The following is a 17920-nucleotide window of genomic DNA, read 5'->3' as shown; positions in this document are numbered from 1 at the left end:
ACTCCGAGGAGGGAAAAGGAGAGAGAGAGGGAGAGAGAGAGACAAACAAAGGTACAGGAGACAAGGCCTGGGGGCTTACCACAGCGAGGTGAGGACAGCTACCAGAAGAGGAGGATCTAACGTCACACACGCACACACGCACGCGAGCACACACACACACGTGAGGACACAGCAAGATCCAGAAGACACCCAGAGTGCAAGTCGTGAGAGAACCTGATAAAGAGGACTCCGCCACCACTAGGCTGCCCACTCGTGCAAGCCCCACAGCTCCTGTTCAACAGAAACACAGAGAGAGAGAAAGAAGAGAGAGAGAGAGAGAGCAGCACAGGTTAACCACGGTCCTCCAGCCTGGGGCTCCAATGGGCTCACAGGTAACATTCAATATACTATAGTATGTGTGATGGCTACTTATCTTTTGGCGTTACACCGGTACGCTGGAGCTCGCAGCCACCAGACTGTAGGCCCGCTACCAACACGGGGTTCCACCTCCACTAAAGGAGAGTCTAGATTTAGTCGCAAACACACACATAAACAAAAGACCACTCCGAGACACACAAGGGGGCAAGGGAAGGAAAGGAAGCTTAGCAACCCCACGCTACTACCCCAACAGGCACAGCAAAGGAAGAAATAAAAAAAACAAAAGACACTACAAACCACACATTCACAAGAGTTAAGGCATTAACATGGAGTAGGCACAGCCACCGAGACCTTTTCACCACAGCACATCAAACAAACAGACAAGACAAAACAATTAGACAAACAAGCAGACATACAGTAAATAGCAGGCAAGGTGGAATAGCATAGCAACCGCAGCCGTAGCAGACATGCACCAAGCCAAGTAAAGCGGAGCAGCAGCAAACCAAAAGTTCAAAATAACCATAAACAATAGAAACAATATCAACCCCAAAAAGTAACCATAGGTCATAAGAAGGCAAAACAGCAGCCGGACTGAGGCGTGGGTACACTGCACCTGTTGATAGCCAATTGCCCTGAGGACCGCTGGACATGAATCCAATACTACGTTCGGCGTTCCCAAACCAAAGCACACAGAGGCCCACTGCCCCTATTAGGGCTGACACTGGTCCTAGGCTAGCTAAACCGCAGTCTTACTCAAAGCAAATTTGTCAGAAAACTGACTATACAGCGGAGGCGAGCCAAGATCACATTGTCTTTCTCGTCCACAATCTCTCAGCGGCTAACAACACCGCCTGCACTCACGCCAAACAATCAAGTCAGGTTCCGGGTGACAGAGGAACGCGAGTTCAGGAAGCTGCTACCCGACGATATATATCCTGAGTTAAACCCGCCCACTGAGGTCAATCAAATCAGTCAACGCGTAGGCAGAGTCAGCTTGCCACAATCTCCCCCCGCTTTACAAATCGTCGTCCCGACGATTAGTTAACTACTGTGAAGAAGCAACAGGTAGGGAAGAAGCAGGGGTTTGGCCTGCCGAGGTGGTAGCTGGAGTAGACACCGGAGACAGGGTGGTGGCTACCCCTGACGGCCTTGGCAAGCGATGAACATTGGAGTGCTAACCCGCCGTTAACCGGGACGTTCTCCGGACTGCTACCTCACCAGTGTCCTTGGTACCCGGGGGCATAGGCGCTGGGGTCACCAGAATGATGGGTGGTTGCTCGAGCACCTCAGGAGGGGCTGCTAGTATGACGGTAGGATCCACGGGGGCCTCCACTGGTAGGTCACACCGCGGTGGGATAACGGGCGGAGTTGCTGTTACAGCAGAACCAGGCGTAACCCCAGGAACGTCGTGTTTCAGGGCTATAAGGTCAAGTTCCCCAAATGGTTCCTGCTCGACAGAGGACGGTCCAGGGAGGGGACCATCGGGGAGCACCCTGCAAGGACTGACTAAAGTGGGAGAGGTGGCTTCTACTACCGCTTTCAACAAGGATCGGTGAATTTGCCGAGCTCGGTGGGAATCATGAACAGGTGACCGCATCGATGCACCACTGAGCTCCACAGATCCTGGATTTTATGACGCCCTCTTACGCCCATATCGCGTAAGAGTACCAGCTGGCCCTCCCTCAGTGGTGCATCTCGTACCTTCTGATCATGATTTCTCTTCCGACGTGCTGCGGCAGCGTCCAAGTGTTCTCTCGCCCCTTCAAATGCGGTCTGCAGGCGGATTTGGTGCTCACGAACCCAGTCATGGACAGCCCTCCCTATGGGGTCTTGGACCCTGCCCAAAAGGAAATCAACAGGCAATCTAGGTTCCTGTCCGAACATAAGGAAGAAGGGGGATTCTCCTGTGGACTGATGGGGAGTAGTGTTGTAACAATAGAGTACCTGGGGTAAGCAGGAATTCCAGTCCCTCTTTCTCGAGACTGGCAGGGCACGCAACAAGTTATGCAGCATTCTATTGAAACGCTCACACTGACCATTGCCCGCGGGGTGGTAGGGTGTGGTGCGCGTTTTCTGAATCCCATAGAAGCCACATAACTGCTGTATGAGAGCACTTTCAAAGCTACGCCCCTGGTCCGAGTGTATCCGAGCAGGAACACCAAATTTGGAGAACCATTCTACCACCAGTACCTGAGCCACTGTTGCCGCCCACTGGTCATGAGTGGGTATAGCAAGGGTATATTTACTGAACACGTCAGTCATCACCAGGACATTTTCTATCCCATTTCGGGCAGGCTCTAATAAAGTAAAATCCATGGCCAGAATCTCATTAGGCCGTGAAGCCAACAAATGCCCCATGAAACTAGGCGTGCTCGACTGTGTATCTTTGGTGACCTGGCACCTCTCACATGCCTTACACCACTGTGCTACCTCAGCGGACATACCGGGCCAGAAACACCGGTGCCTTAACAACTCCAGGGTCCGCTCTATTCCCTGATGACCATGTTCCTGATGAACTTGGGTCAACACATCTTTTTTGAGCGAATCAGGCAACAGTAGCTGACGCATCGCCTCCCCCCCATCAGAACGAAATACCTGTCGATACAGAACACCATCCTCCTAAATTATGCGACTCCACTGTCGGAGCAGCGTTAAGGTTGGTAGGGAGAGCTGTTTCCGTTCCGCCAAAGTAGGCCGCCGCTTCTGCCTCCAAAACACCATGAGTTCCTGAAGAGTGGAGTCAGCCTGTTGGAGAGCAGAGATATCAGCGGGTGTCTGATGAGGCAAGACCGAAATGGCTGCTTGAGTCGCTTCGACCATGGCCGGCTGAAGGACTTGTTGCAGTGGCTTAGGTAGAACAGTACCTGGCACCAAGGCTTCGACCTGTTCGGATGGATGCTGGCGGGACAAGGCGTCCGCATTCTTATTGCTCCTTCCTGACCGATATTTAATATCAAAGTCAAAAGATGCCAGCTGGGCTGCCCAACGTTGTTCGGTGGCGCCCAATTTTGCAGAGGTCAGATGGCTCAGGGGATTATTATCGGTAAAGACTATACACCGATGACCCAACAGGTATTCGCGAAACTTTTCAGTCATGGCCCACTTAAGGGCCAAAAACTCCAGCTTCATCGAACTATAGTTCTGCATGTTGTGCTCCGTAGGGCGTAGCCCTCGGCTGGCATAAGCAATTGGTCTCACCTTGCCTCCTTGCTCCTGTGAGAGTACGGCCCCTAACCCTCCATAGCTGGCATCCACTTCCAAAATGAAAGGGAGGGAGAAGTCAGCATAAGCAAGCACTGGCGCTGTCGTGAGCTTTGTCTTCAGAGCAGACCCAAAGACTCCCCTGGGCAGCTCTACTCTTTGGTCTCGAAGCTCCAATCTCTGCCACCAATCGGTGCAAGGGGGCTGCCAACTTGGCAAAGCCCTCCACAAAGCGACGGTAATAGCTGGCGAAACCTAAAAAGGAGCGCAGCTCTGAAATGGTGGTGGGCGGCTGCCAATTAGCTACCACCTCAATTTTGCCTGGGTCAGTGGCGACCCCCTGGGCAGAGATCACATGGCCCAAGTACCGCACCTCTGGTTGAAAAAAGGCACATTTAGAGAGCTTCACCTTCAAGCCCTCTTGTTCTAGCCGACCCAGCACTACCCCCAGCCTTTCCAGATGCTGCGTGATGGTGGATGAGAACACAACGATATCATCAAGATACAAAAGCAGTAGGGATGTCCGATATTGGCTTTTTTGCCGATATCCGATATGCCGATATTGTCCAACTCTCAAATTTCGATTCCGATATCAGCCGATACCGATGTCGATATGTGGGTTATTTTTCCTCAAAACTAATTTAGGTAACATCACATATCTCCTGTTGTGGAATTAACACAACATGCTTAATGTTATTGTGATGCCCCACTGGATGCATTCTTGAATGCAACAAGGCTTTCCAAATGTTAACATTGTCTGTGCAAAATAAGAAAAATACTTCAACTTAATTTAGGGAAAAAGTGCCATGTTTATTTTTTATTTTTTAATTGTCTCAAACAACAGTTTGGATTACACTCTCCCTGAGATAATCTTGACAATGCCCACAACAAATAGGGCAAATTTGACTTCTTCACAAATGATAAAACATTGTACCTGAACAACTATGTGCAACATAGCAGAATGTAAAGCCAACTAAAATAACAGGCATAGTGTATGACAGGCTACCCTTTTTCTGTGTTAAATGAGCCTGCATTTGTAGGATGCTTCATGAACTGTTTCTTTAACTAAAACTCAATCACCTTAATTGAATGAATGCACAAATATGAGTCAATTACAATGTGGCAAGCAACTATACTGCACAATTTTGAAAACATTTGTTTGAGCTACAAAAAATACTTCAGGCTTGAGGTGAAGTACATAACGGGCCATACCCACAATCAGGCTTGGAATTTCACCATTTTAGGGGCAAGGCCACTTGGCCTTCAGTTGGGCATATTTGGTGGGGGGCACAAAGGCCACATGTCAGGGCACCAAGGCCAAAGTTAACTATACAGTAGTAGGCTATAAAAATGATCAAAGTTGTATTCACTGCAGTAGACCTGCATCACTGTATACAAAAACATGACATTACATATAACTGTAAATCATCTGATCATCTAATATTTTCAGATATCTAGGCTATATTTAACATTTATTTTATATTTGGCCTGTTATGAAATCATGTATTGAACAATTTAAGCACAGCTCAGCTTTAAGAAACTCAAATAGCCTATAGATGCATGCTTAGCATTTTGTGATCATTTAGGCTACTTTCACAAACTCTTACAGTCAGCTGTCCTCTGATTTACCGATATCTAGGCGACATTTGTAATATTTGTTTTGTATTTGGCCCGTTATGAAATAATGTGGAACAATTTAAACACAGTGTAAAACTTAAATCCCAAATTTGGAGACATCCATGTATGTTGAAATTTACTGCAAATTCAAAACGGGATTAGTCTGGAACGGCTAACTGTACAGGGGACTGATTTACATCTTTCTGTTCGGTAAGGTCTGCTGTTTATTCTGATATATGGTTTGTCATATGTTAAACGAAGGGTTCTGAAGTATTCCACCGAGATGAATGGGTAGGGAGATGGACGCAAAACCTTCAGTAGAATTTATGATTGAATGATATTATTTACTTTTCTCGCGAACCGTTCACCACAGCAATTAGCGGCTAACATCGTTTAAAAGCTGAGAAAAAGCTCTTTCATGTGATACTTGTGATGTCTGTGTGATGAGTAGGCTACTTCGCGAGTAGTTCAACTGAGAAGAATGGGTTAATTTGGATGCACTTTCTTGCGCTGTCACTTTCTCCACTGCGTAATTTGGCCATAGGCTAAATATATATCGCTATTAGTAGGACGCAAAGCAGAATATTTAAAGAAGGGGGCACCAAGGCCACCGTGGCCTGTAAACCTCTGATTTTCAAAGGGGCGTCACGGCCAACTCAAGGGGCTACGACGGCCATGGCCAATTCCAAACCACAGACATAATGTTGAAACAGAGCGAGCAAGTTTGTTACTGCAGCCATCCACGCTTGTTTGTATGCGTCAAGACGCAGCTTGATGAGGTCATCATCTGTGCGCCGGTAAACGCTTCAGGAGCGCATAGGCACTATTTGGGTGTAACGCAAGCATTATTTTATCGGTTTTAAGGCAAAAAAATCCGATAACGATATTAACAGATATTACATTTTTATGCTAATATCGGGCCGATAATATCGGTGGGCCGATATTATCGGACATCTCTAAAAAGGAGTGATTGACATTGTTGGTCACCGAATATCCGCTGCATAAGCCGCTGGAAAGTGCTGGGGGCGTTGCAAAGCCCAAAGGGCATCCGATTCCACTCGAATAACCCAAAGGGCGTGCAGAAGGCAGTCTTGGGCCTGTCCTGTTCCTGAACTGGGACCTGGTGGTACCCACTGGCCAGGTCCAGAGTAGAGAACCAGCAGGCACCAGTCAAAGCATCCAGGGATTCCTCAATACGTGGTAGAGGGAATGCATCCTTCCTGGTTTTGCTATTTAACTGACGGTAATCTACACACATGCGCAAGCTACCATCCTTCTTTTTAACCAGAACGATGGGGGAGGCATAGGGACTGCAGCTTTCGTGAATCACTTGTGCCTCCAACAACTGATTAATGTGGTCCTTTACCACCTCGTACTCAGACGGGGGTATGCGTCGGTAATGCTGACGAATGGGTACACTATCTAGGAGAGGAATCTCATGGGCAATTAGATTGGTACAACCTAAATCTATGTCATGGGTCGAGAAAACATGATTGAACCTCCTAAGGAGGGACCTTACCTGACCCTGTTCTTCTGTAGGCAGAGGAGATAAGTCCACGGCCTCTACCTGGTCTGGGGCGGCAGGGGACAAGACCTGGGAAGCAACAGTTGCTGTAGCAGGTGGCACCTCTGAGACTCCTGCGGGCAGACTGACAATGTGGGCCTGATCTAACATGCCCAAGGTGGTATGAGGATAAAGTAGCACGTCTGTTGACCCTACATTTACGATAGGAATAAGGGCAGTGCCACGAGTTACCTGTACTAATGCGGGAGAGGCAAGCAATCCAGCGGGTAAGCCTGAATCTAAGGGTTCAAACAGCACGGTGGCCCCTGAATACTGTGCTGAACAGGTGGCTGACACAAGCTGCATCACCCCCCCGGGAATACGACAAGCTCTCCTGCCCCGCACTTTCACTCTACCTGGGGCCTCTGGGAGATCTGCTCTGCTACTACAGTGTTGTAACGCTTGTAGGACTGGCGATGGCGCGGTGAACACCTCAGGCAGATCAAACAGCGCCAGACCATGCCGGCCAAAGAGCTCGTGATAGCATTTACGGATCACGTTCATCCCTAACACACCAGGGACTTGGGGAGAAAGACCACCTGGTGGATCCCGCACCACCAAGACCCCACATTGTGGCATTACCTTGCCACAAAGCTCAACATCTAATTCCAAATAGCCAACATAAGGGATGGCTAACCCATTGGCCGCCCTCAGCTGTAACCAGTGACAAGACTGGAGGCGCTCATGTCCCCAGGGTACAAAATGCTCCAGGAAAAAGCTCTCTCTGACCGTGGACACCATAGAGCCTGTGTCGACCAGACAAGGCACTTTAACCCCACCCAAAACCACATCAAGATGTGGACAAGATGACATCAATTTTGACACCCCCCCCCGAATCCCTCGAGCCAGTAGCGGCCCCACCCGAACTGTGGCCCTGCAGTACGGTGGGCGCTAGTTTCCCGAACCCGAAGAAGGGCCAGGCTTGTTACCTGGGGTAGGTGGAACAGAGGCAGGCGGCTGAAAACGAGGAGGCACACGCACAGCATCGTATCTCTGGCAAAATGTCCAGGCTGCTGACAGCGCCTACAAATCAGAGGTCCATCAAGAGGTGAACGAGACCGTGGAATAGAATTCTGTAAAAGGGAAAGGCCTTGCGTGAGCTGCTGCAATTGCTCCTGTTGGCATTTCAGCTGTTCCTGCTGGACTTTAAGCAGTTCCCTAAGCTCACTCATTTCAGATGCTGGGGGTCTACCAGGCACACCCTGTGGGCTACTCTGAACACCACACTGAAACCCAAAGCCAGAGGGAACAGACAGGCTACGACCTCTTACCCCACCAGGTAACCCTTCTTGTTCCCAACGAATTGCCTCACCCCTCACATCCAGTAAAGTAGCAGCAGGCTGCCGTCGGACCATCTGCTTGAGCTCGCGACGAAGAGCACCATCAGTGACGTGCTCGACAAACTGGTCACGCAGAAGAGTCTCAGCATTAGCCATATCACTAGGGGGCTGCTCCTTTACTCGCGCCATAAGGCTCATCAGGGCAAGTGAAAATTCCTGTAATGTCTCCCCCTCTTGCTGCCTTCTGGAAAAAAAGGCTTCTTGTAAAGCTACATACGATTCAGAAGACCCATACACCTCCTTCAACACCACAATTATCCTATCTGGATCGGCACGATCTGCATTGGGGCGATATTTCAGCTCCTCCCGAGCCTCACCTTCCAAGTGGTCATAGAGGAAGAATGCTTGGTCAGTCCGAGACAAATGTCTCGCTCGCATGCAAGATTGTGCCTCCTCCAGCCACTCAGTCAGGTCAATGCCATTTTTCCCTCTAAACATCGGGCACTTTCTATCTCGCAGCACAAAGATTAGTTTCTCGGTTACAGGGGCACCAACAGGGGCAGGGACAGCCGGTGCAGCTACTGCCTCCGGAATAGCACTAGAGGACGGGTTGGCTGGAACCTGTTCTAAACGGAGTCTTTCATTGTCTGCTTTCAATTGAGCAACCATATCCCGCAGTTCTTGTAATTCAGCCTCCATCCTTACTATCTTCACACTAATTGGTAGGAAGAAAAAAAAACTAACTCTACCACCAAATGAGAGCTCTTACCTTCTTGTCACCAATCTGAAAAAAAAAAAAACACCAGCTACTGTTTTGCCTTCAACCGATGAGCAGTAAGACAGTTCAAACCCATCACATACACTTTACACATTCAATTACCACCATTCAACAAAATGGGACCCACGTCTCTACTGTTATTTGGTGTGAAATCCTGCCGACTACGCCAAAATGTGGCAAGAGGGAGGCAAGAATTTTCGTAGCGACTACGCCACCTAGGGGGAGGGGGTGACCTACACCTAGGAACTATTCCAAATTAACCAGAACAATTGACTTTAATACAGGTTCGTACACACACCAGACAGAGACGGGAATCCCATAAATAGTTATACTTTATTAATACAAAATTGACAGGCAGATAATGATAAGGCCAGAGGTCAGTCTAACCATAAGTCCACTGACCCAACACCACACTCCGCTGTGGGTGGAACTCCGAGGAGGGAAAAGGAGAGAGAGAGGGAGAGAGAGAGACAAACAAAGGTACAGGAGACAAGGCCTGGGGGCTTACCACAGCGAGGTGAGGACAGCTACCAGAAGAGGAGGATCCAACGTCACACACGCACGCGAGCACACACACACACGTGAGGACACAGCAAGATCCAGAAGACACCCAGAGTGCAAGTCGTGAGAGAACCTGATAAAGAGGACTCCGCCACCACTAGGCTGCCCACTCGTGCAAGCCCCACAGCTCCTGTTCAACAGAAACACAGAGAGAGAGAAAGAAGAGAGAGAGAGAGAGAGCAGCACAGGTTAACCACGGTCCTCCAGCCTGGGGCTCCAATGGGCTCACAGGTAACATTCAATATACTATAGTATGTGTGATGGCTACTTATCTTTTGGCGTTACACCGGTACGCTGGAGCTCGCAGCCACCAGACTGTAGGCCCGCTACCAACACGGGGTTCCACCTCCACTAAAGGGGAGTCTAGATTTAGTCACAAACACACACATTAGACAAACAAGCAGACATACAGTAAATAGCAGGCAAGGTGGAATAGCATAGCAACCGCAGCCGTAGCAGACATGCACCAAGCCAAGTAAAGCGGAGCAGCAGCAAACCAAAAGTTCAAAATAACCATAAACAATAGAAACAATATCAACCCCAAAAAGTAACCATAGGTCATAAGAAGGCAAAACAGCAGCCGGACTGAGGCGTGGGTACACTGCACCTGTTGATAGCCAATTGCCCTGAGGACCGCTGGACCTGAATCCAATACTACGTTCGGCGTTCCCAAACCAAAGCACACAGAGGCCCACTGCCCCTATTAGGGCCGACACTGGTCCTAGGCTAGCTTGAGCTAAACCGCAGTCTTATTCAAAGCAAATTTGTCAGAAAACTGACTATACAGCGGAGGCGAGCCAAGATCACGTTGTCTTTCTCGTCCACAATCTCTCAGCGGCTAACACCGCCTGCACTTACGCCAAACAAGACCACGTTGTCTTTCTCGTCCACAATCTCTCAGCGGCTAACACCGCCTGCACTTACGCCAAACAAGACCACGTTGTCTTTCTCGTCCACAGTCTCTCAGCGGCTAACAACACCGCCTGCACTCACGCCAAACAATCAAGTCAGGTTCCGGGTGACAGAGGAACGCGAGTTCAGGAAGCTGCTGCCCGACGATATATATCCTGAGTTTAACCCGCCCACTGAGGTCAATCAAATCAGTCAACGCGTAGGCAGAGTCAGCTTGCCACACTAACAAGCTGGCAGAGAAACTGAAAAGAAAATACACAAACTTCAAATTTGAGCTGGCCAGCAGTGATGCTGTAATTAAAACCAACATGTTGTCATGATCATGCATTTCCTATCCAATAGGCACTGTGCCAGAATCAACAGCGCCACACATAGGCTTTTAGTGTTGGCATAAAACAACAAGCCTCTTTACATTTGAAATGACATGTCAGGTTGCACAGTGCTTTTTAAATGGCATTTTCAAACACCATCCGCCGCTGGAGAAGTGGAATCTGCACTTGCTCTAAGGAGGCTTGGGGCTGTAGAGGTAGAGAGAGCCGGAAGAGGCCCAGAGTGGAACATCTGCTCCGGGGCAGGAAAGACAGAGGCCTCCTAATCCTCACCCACCCACCCGTGTTCACAGACAGACCTATGTGTGTGGCTGCACTGCACTGCACTGCTTTGCTCCTCTCATTAGTCTGAGCAGAAATCATCATCTTTCCTGACTTGGCACGACATGAGACGAGTTATCATAAAATGCTGTGATGCATGTTCATACCTAACCCCTTCAATGTACATAAACACACACACACACACACACAGGCGCGCGTGTGTGTCTACATGCCGTGTGCGTGTGAAAGAGAGTGGAAAAGAGAAACAACATGTAATATATGTGTGTGGGACAGAGAGAGGGGGATAGAGAGAGAGAGAGAGAGTGTGGTTGGGAAATAAACAGACTTCATTATATATCACCTGCACACTTTTTATATTTTATTCATTTACTTTTAACTTTACTTTTACTTTTTTTGTCAGTCACATATAAGTACATCCCACTTTCTGAAAAGCAATTTTCAACTCCCCACCATGTACCCAATGGGGGTATTGTTTTTATTGTCTTTATTGTTTTCCCTGGATGGACTGAGAAGTGCTCTAAAAACAAGTATGGCTTTTTGAACGGCAGATTTCAGATCAAACCTAGCAAACGGCCTCTCCCGTAGTGGCATTCAGTATTAAAGCTTTCTATTGTGTGTGTGTGTGTGTGTGTTTGTGTGTGTGTGTGTCTGTGTGTGTGTGGCACCCCTGCCTGCGGCTGTTAGCTCACTTGATAGCACCTGGTCCAGGACTTGAATAAAACATCTCTCTCAATTTCTCTCTCTCTCTCTCTCTCTCTCTCTCTCTCTCTCTCTCTCCTCCTCCTCCCTCTGTCATTCACACTGTTTGTCCCTCTCATTCCCTCCCTCTTGCTCTCTCTCTCCCTCTCTCTCTCCCTCCCTCTCTCTCTCCCTCTCTCTCTCTCTCCCTCTCTTCCCTCATATTTAGTCATGCTGTGTATCAGCAGTCTGCTCCAGGTCCCCACTGGGCTGTCTCTCATTTGGTTGCTCTTATTTAGCCAGACCCATTTCTCATGCTGGGCCGTACGTGTACAATTAAACGTGGATTATTCACACATACACTCGTTTACACACATACAGACACACACACACACACATAGAGAGAGAGAGAGAGAGAGAGAGAGAGAGAGAGCGCAAAATAACCTTCTGTCACCCTATATGCTTATTCTTGGGCTCGAGTGCATTGACACAATATTCATTGTTTGAATTTTAATTCATTTTATATTTCAAAGTTAGATGAAGTGAAATTACCCTCTGCAGCTGGAACAGCTCAATCTTACATTCACCTCAAGGCTACTGTAGCTGCGTTCAGTCTACCCAGTCCAGTCACTAATGACAGACAGGAAGGGCCATAAGAGCACGAGTGAGAGGCCGAGTGCCGGAGTGCTGGACTTGGCTGACTAAGTAATGTGGAAGATGGCCAGAGGGACGCCACTGTCCCAGAGCAGCCATAACAGATGGAGTTTGTTTTGACTGAAGCCATCAGATTGCTCTAAACACAGCACTGGACACGACCACAGAATCCAAACCTTTTCCACCCCAAACTGCGTGGAGAACTCCTGAATTCGGCTGCAGCTCAAGGCCCAGCAATGTCCAACTGTGTTAGCATCGAGACCAGTGCACTTTTTGTGCATTTCAGCAAACTGAACTGCACAGTAGCCTAATTTATTTGCACATTTTGTGTGTGCCTTCACAAAACTTTAGCATTTGCACACAGTCCTGGCTTTGTACAAGGAGAACAAAGTGTTTCGAGTGGATCAAGCAATTGAGTTTGCTTATGTGACGTAATCGCCGTAATTTAACTTTTTACTTTTTTTTTTACTTTTCATATTTATTATACAGGAAAGTATTAAAAGTAACAAAGTTACAGTTTAAAACGGGCCTGACTCAGTAAAAAATTGATTTCCAGCAGGTTCCTGTTCTGCAGCACATATAACAAGTAACAGGGACAGGGCACATCACACATCATATTTACATACAACACAAAGCAAACATAAGTCTTAGCACAGACAGTGATGGATAGAGGTCAGTGTTTGCAAGTGTATGTATTGAGAAGTAGCAGTTTATAGTTTTTTTTTTTAAACTGTGTGCTGGATTGTAATTCTCTGATGCCATTCCAAACTCTGGTAGCCGTATGTATGAAGGACCTCTGGCCAAAGCCATTGTTGTATGAGGGCACTGGGTGGAGGGCTGTGGAGACTGACCTAGTGACACGCACTTGAGGCATTTTATGTGTGTCGATAGGAGAGAGATGAGTGTTCGTGAAGTGCTGTGTTGGAGTTGAAAGTAAAAAGAAATAGCATGACTAAATAAAATTTTGAAAAGACAGAGCATGTGATTGAGTGAGCGCAGTGCAGTGGTGTGTCCATTTGGGAAGATTACTGTGGATTTTCAAAGCTCGGTAATATAACCGTGCGATGGGTTCAGTAACTTCATTTGTGGTGAGGGACCATATTGGTAGACAGTATGAGATGGTTGAGAATATGATTGCTTGCAGATAGGTTTTGGAGACAGTAGAAGATAGGTATAATCTGATCGTGTTGTATACATATAGTTTCTGATTTAACTTTTTAGCTAGCTTGGAAGCGTGTTCACGGTATGTAAGGTGTGAGTCAAGTAGTACTCCCAAATACTTATATGATTTGGTGATGACAAGAGTTTGATTTGAAAAGATTACAGGACTAGTGATGGAAATATGCTTTCTGGGTGAGTGGAAATACATGCATTCCGTTTTTTTAACATTGATGGTTAAGTGATTGTCATTCAACCACTTATGTACAAATTGAAGGTCAGATGACAGTTTGGAGTTTATCATATCAGAGTTGGGGTCAGATAGAAAGAGCACAGTGTCATCAGCATACATGAGTATTTACACACAGCTGGGAGATCATTACGTAATAGAAGAAAGAGTAAAGGCCCCAGAATGCTTCCCTGTGGGACACCCATACCACATCCCAAGGGCTGAGATATTGCATGGTCAATTTTGACAACTTGTGATCTATCAGTTAAATAAGAAGAGATCATGTCTAATACTGAGGGCGATAGGTTAAAAGAGTGAAGTTTGGATAATAAAATCAGGTGGTCTACTGTGTCGAATGCTTTACGAAAATCGATAAAAATTGCTCCAGTAATGTGTCTTCTGTTGAGAGAGTTACGAATTTCCTCAGTGAAAAGTAGAAGGCAGACATGGTGGACCGTTTTGCACGGAAACCATGTTGGCAACTTAGCCTGTTACTGTTTTCTAGATAACGGCTTAATTGATTGTACAAAGTTTTTTACATAGGATTTAACACAAGTATTGTGGATAAATAGGGCAGAAGCGCAAAGCTATGCTTTGAATGTTTTGGTTGTCTAGCTGCCCTTTAGCCCCATAATGCGTTGCGTTTTGATCCTATGGTTTGGCGAACTCAGTAGGCCTGCACCGCTCTGGCCTACACTATTCAACCCATAGCTTCAAGAGTATGCAAGTCATCATTTGATTGGCTGGCTGTCAGGCTGAATAAAGGCTGAATAAATATGAATAGCCTTGGGTTTCACCAGAAAAACAGACTGCACCTTGAAAACAAAGCTTACAGGGAGGCTACACTAGCTCTGCAACTGAAGCGCTCCGTTCGTGGAGTGTACAGTAAAAGTAGCTTTAGTTATATATTTAGTTACATACTGTAAACTATAACGATAACGACATGATGAAAGATATCATCGGGGATCACTTTCAGAGCGATTTTTAGCGATACAAAGCTGACAGCGAATCAGAATCCATACAATTTTAGCCATCACATTCAACACGAGGAGAGACTTTCCTTATCGTTGGCCAGTTGTGGACGCTTTTATCATTATAGTTATCATTCCCGGTGTGAACGGCCCCTTACATTGCTTTTAAGAACAGTCATGATGTATTGTGGGACCCCAAACTGCCCCATGAAGGGTGAGTGGAAATTATAAGCAGGCTTCTGCTCAGTCAACATAGGATTACCTTACAGCTCGATTGAGGAGTTCTAGAATTAGAGTAGCCTGTTATGACCTCGATCATTCTGTTTTTTCCCCGTAAACAAATACAACTGACTTGAAAAGTAAAAGTGATAGGCTACTCTAACTTGCGCAAGTTAGAATGAGAGCTGCTGAGGTTGAGTGTATCATGATGACTCACTTTGACTTCAGACCAGACTGCACATTGACTTGACTCAAGTCTGTGTTTTGTTTTCACTGGGTTTTGAAAAGCCTTGAGGTCTGTGTGCTGAAGTTGTTTTGCTGTGTGCAAATGATGTCTCTCACTTATAGAATATCTTTCAAAAAAAGACACACAAAAATCTGTTTGAGGGGAAGAAACAGAGAGAGAAAGAGAGAGAGAGAGAGAGGGTTTGTCAAAGGAGAAAATAAATGAGATACAGAGGTGCCTTGGGCAGTATGTTGTTTTACCTCGTGAGTGACATGGAGAGGCCTTCTGTCACTTCAGCTTCTTTTCATCAGCCTCAGAGAAGAGGAGGAGGAGGCGGAGAGAGAGAGAGAGATGCACTCCTGGCCAGTGCTGTTTGGAATCAGCTGGAATCAGCTAAAACAAACCTTCAATTTAGTCGTCATTTACCAAGCCCACAAAGTATCTTTCAAATCCTCATAAATCATATCATGCTCTGTAATGACACAACACACATTTAAACACAGAATAGAACTCACTCAAAACACAAACACAAGTGCTTGCATTTGCATAGGTTCATGACACTTGCATTTGCATAGGTGCATGATCCACACACACACACACACACACACACACACACACACACACACACACACACACACACACACACACACACACACACACACACACACACACATTTTAACCCGTGTGACCCAAGCCCACTCGGGATACGCCAACCCAAATTGCACACAAAAATGCATTGAAAGCCCATTCAAGTGTGGCTTTTTCAATATGCGCACTTGCTAATGTCACACCTCTGCTGGGCCTGTTAGCAGCTTCCTTCCCTTTGCATGCTAGTGTACTGAACTCCCCCCGAGAGTGAGTTTCTGTTGCAGTGCTGGTTTGAACTCCGGAGCTGGTCACAGATGGGCTTGATGTTCCACATTAGGGTCTGTTACTGTTGTGGCTGCCATTCCGTTAGCGGTCCAACTGTACCGTTTCTGCTGGACTGAACTTTGGCTCTGTTTTAAAGACAGTTTGGATTGGACTGTCAGTGGAGAGTCCCGTTGAAAGGGAAGGTCATGGTCGATCACTTTCTGTTTAGATAGACTGGGAAAGGTAAGACAGGGAGAGAGAGAGAGAGAGAGAGAGAGAGAGAGAGAGAGAGAGAGAGAGAATGAAAGAAAAATGTACAGGACATGTTGACATAAATATGGCAGAGCACAAAAGGAATAAAGAGAAAAATGTAAATGACTAGAGACATAAACCAAGACATAATCCATTACTTATGGAGTGTATGGAGCAAGCTGATCACAAGATATTGACATAAACGAGCACCAGCTTTGTAATGCAATAGCTTGCTGTTGATTTGGCTAAATGGAAACTGGAGCTACCCAACAGCCCAACAGAGGCCAAAACATGGCAACAAACAGAAAATAAATGCGTTTACCATCAGTGCCTCAGCAAGAGGTAACCCCACGGACCAACACATTCACCAGCAGAGCAGTAATGGACTCACCATGTAGTCTCTCCAGCAGGACTCTCGGCATTGGGGGTTGTGTGTGTGTGTGTGTGTTTGTGTGTGTGTGTGTGTGTGTGTGTGCGCGTGTGTGTGTGTGCGTGTGTGTGTGTGTGTGTGTGTGTGTGTATGTGTGTGTGTGTGTGTGTGTGTGTGTGTGTATGTGTGCGTGTGTGCGTGTGTGTGTGTGTGTGTGTGTGTGTGTGTGTCTGTGTTTGTATGTGTACATGTGTGTGTGAGTGTGTGTGAGTGTGTGTGTGTGTGTGGTGTGTGATGTGTGTGTGTGTTTGTATGTGTACATGTGTGTGTGAGTGTGTGTGAGTGTGTGTGTGAGTGTGGTGTGTGATGTGTGTGTGTGTGTGGAGGGGCGGTGGGCCTCTACACTGGAGTTCCGCTGCCTCTTGACGAGCGGAAAGCCCCGCGTTTGAACAGCCTCCCAGCGGAGCAGTAAATGGAGGCCACTGCGGGGCCCCGGCTCCCCCACTGATCCCAGATCAGAAATCATGGCTGCTCCACTTCTCTTTCCCCACTCGCATATATACGTCCAACACTGACTCACTGCCCTCAGAGCAGCACTATGTATTGTGCTGCACTGCAGAAAGTCAATATTTCATTTTGACAGTGTTGTACTGATACGTATAACACTAAAAATCTAGCTTCTGGATTATTCATGGGGTACATTAATAAGTCATGTTATTTAATTGTGTATTTTAGGTAATATCAATGAAATTGAAGTTCTGTTGTTTTGATTGAGTAAAGATAAATCAAATAACAACACCCAACTACATTTCCACTGAAAACAAAATTAAAACAAATGATTTATGAAAATTCATTAAAATGGAGAATATAGCGTTTTGGAACTAAGCTTTTCATTTACTGTACATTGACTTTTTTTTCTATTTAGTTGCTGCTAGTTGCTGACTGCTCTGGGCCTATGCCATTTGGTTTTCCCACATGTATATTTTTTCCTTCGAAAAGCGCAAACTGTGCCAAAGCCTGGGCCCCCGTAGAGTCTGAGTGCTGAGTGTGATGCTTATCGGCCGTGACAATGTATTTACGTTGCATTATTCAAGCGCCGCACTGCCAGCGCGGTGATTAGTGGAGCAGAGAGGACTTCTTTGTTTCCCTGCTTCTCAATGCTCTGCTCTCCTCAGACCTCCAGAGAGGATGGAGAAAGGGAGCGAGCAGAGGACGGGAGGAAGGGAGAGATGGATTACTGCACGGGCCTACCGGGCCCAGGCCCAGGGGCCCAAGGGGTCAGGGGGCCCTGAAGCCCAAGCCTTTGCATGGAATCATTGCCTCAATATCAACAAATCAGGATGTAGGCTATGAATCTAATTGAATTTAGTATTGGCCATCCCCAAAATGCACCAGAATACAGGAAATCACATCAAACAAAGTAAACATTT

Source organism: Alosa pseudoharengus, unplaced genomic scaffold (assembly GCF_046254945.1).
Source record: "Alosa pseudoharengus isolate Yale_2024_CS ecotype anadromous, Long Island Sound unplaced genomic scaffold, YU_APseudo_1.1 YU_APseudo_1.1_scf_1, whole genome shotgun sequence".
NCBI lineage: Eukaryota > Metazoa > Chordata > Actinopteri > Clupeiformes > Clupeidae > Alosa > Alosa pseudoharengus.
Note: the sequence above shows the minus strand (reverse complement) of the source record.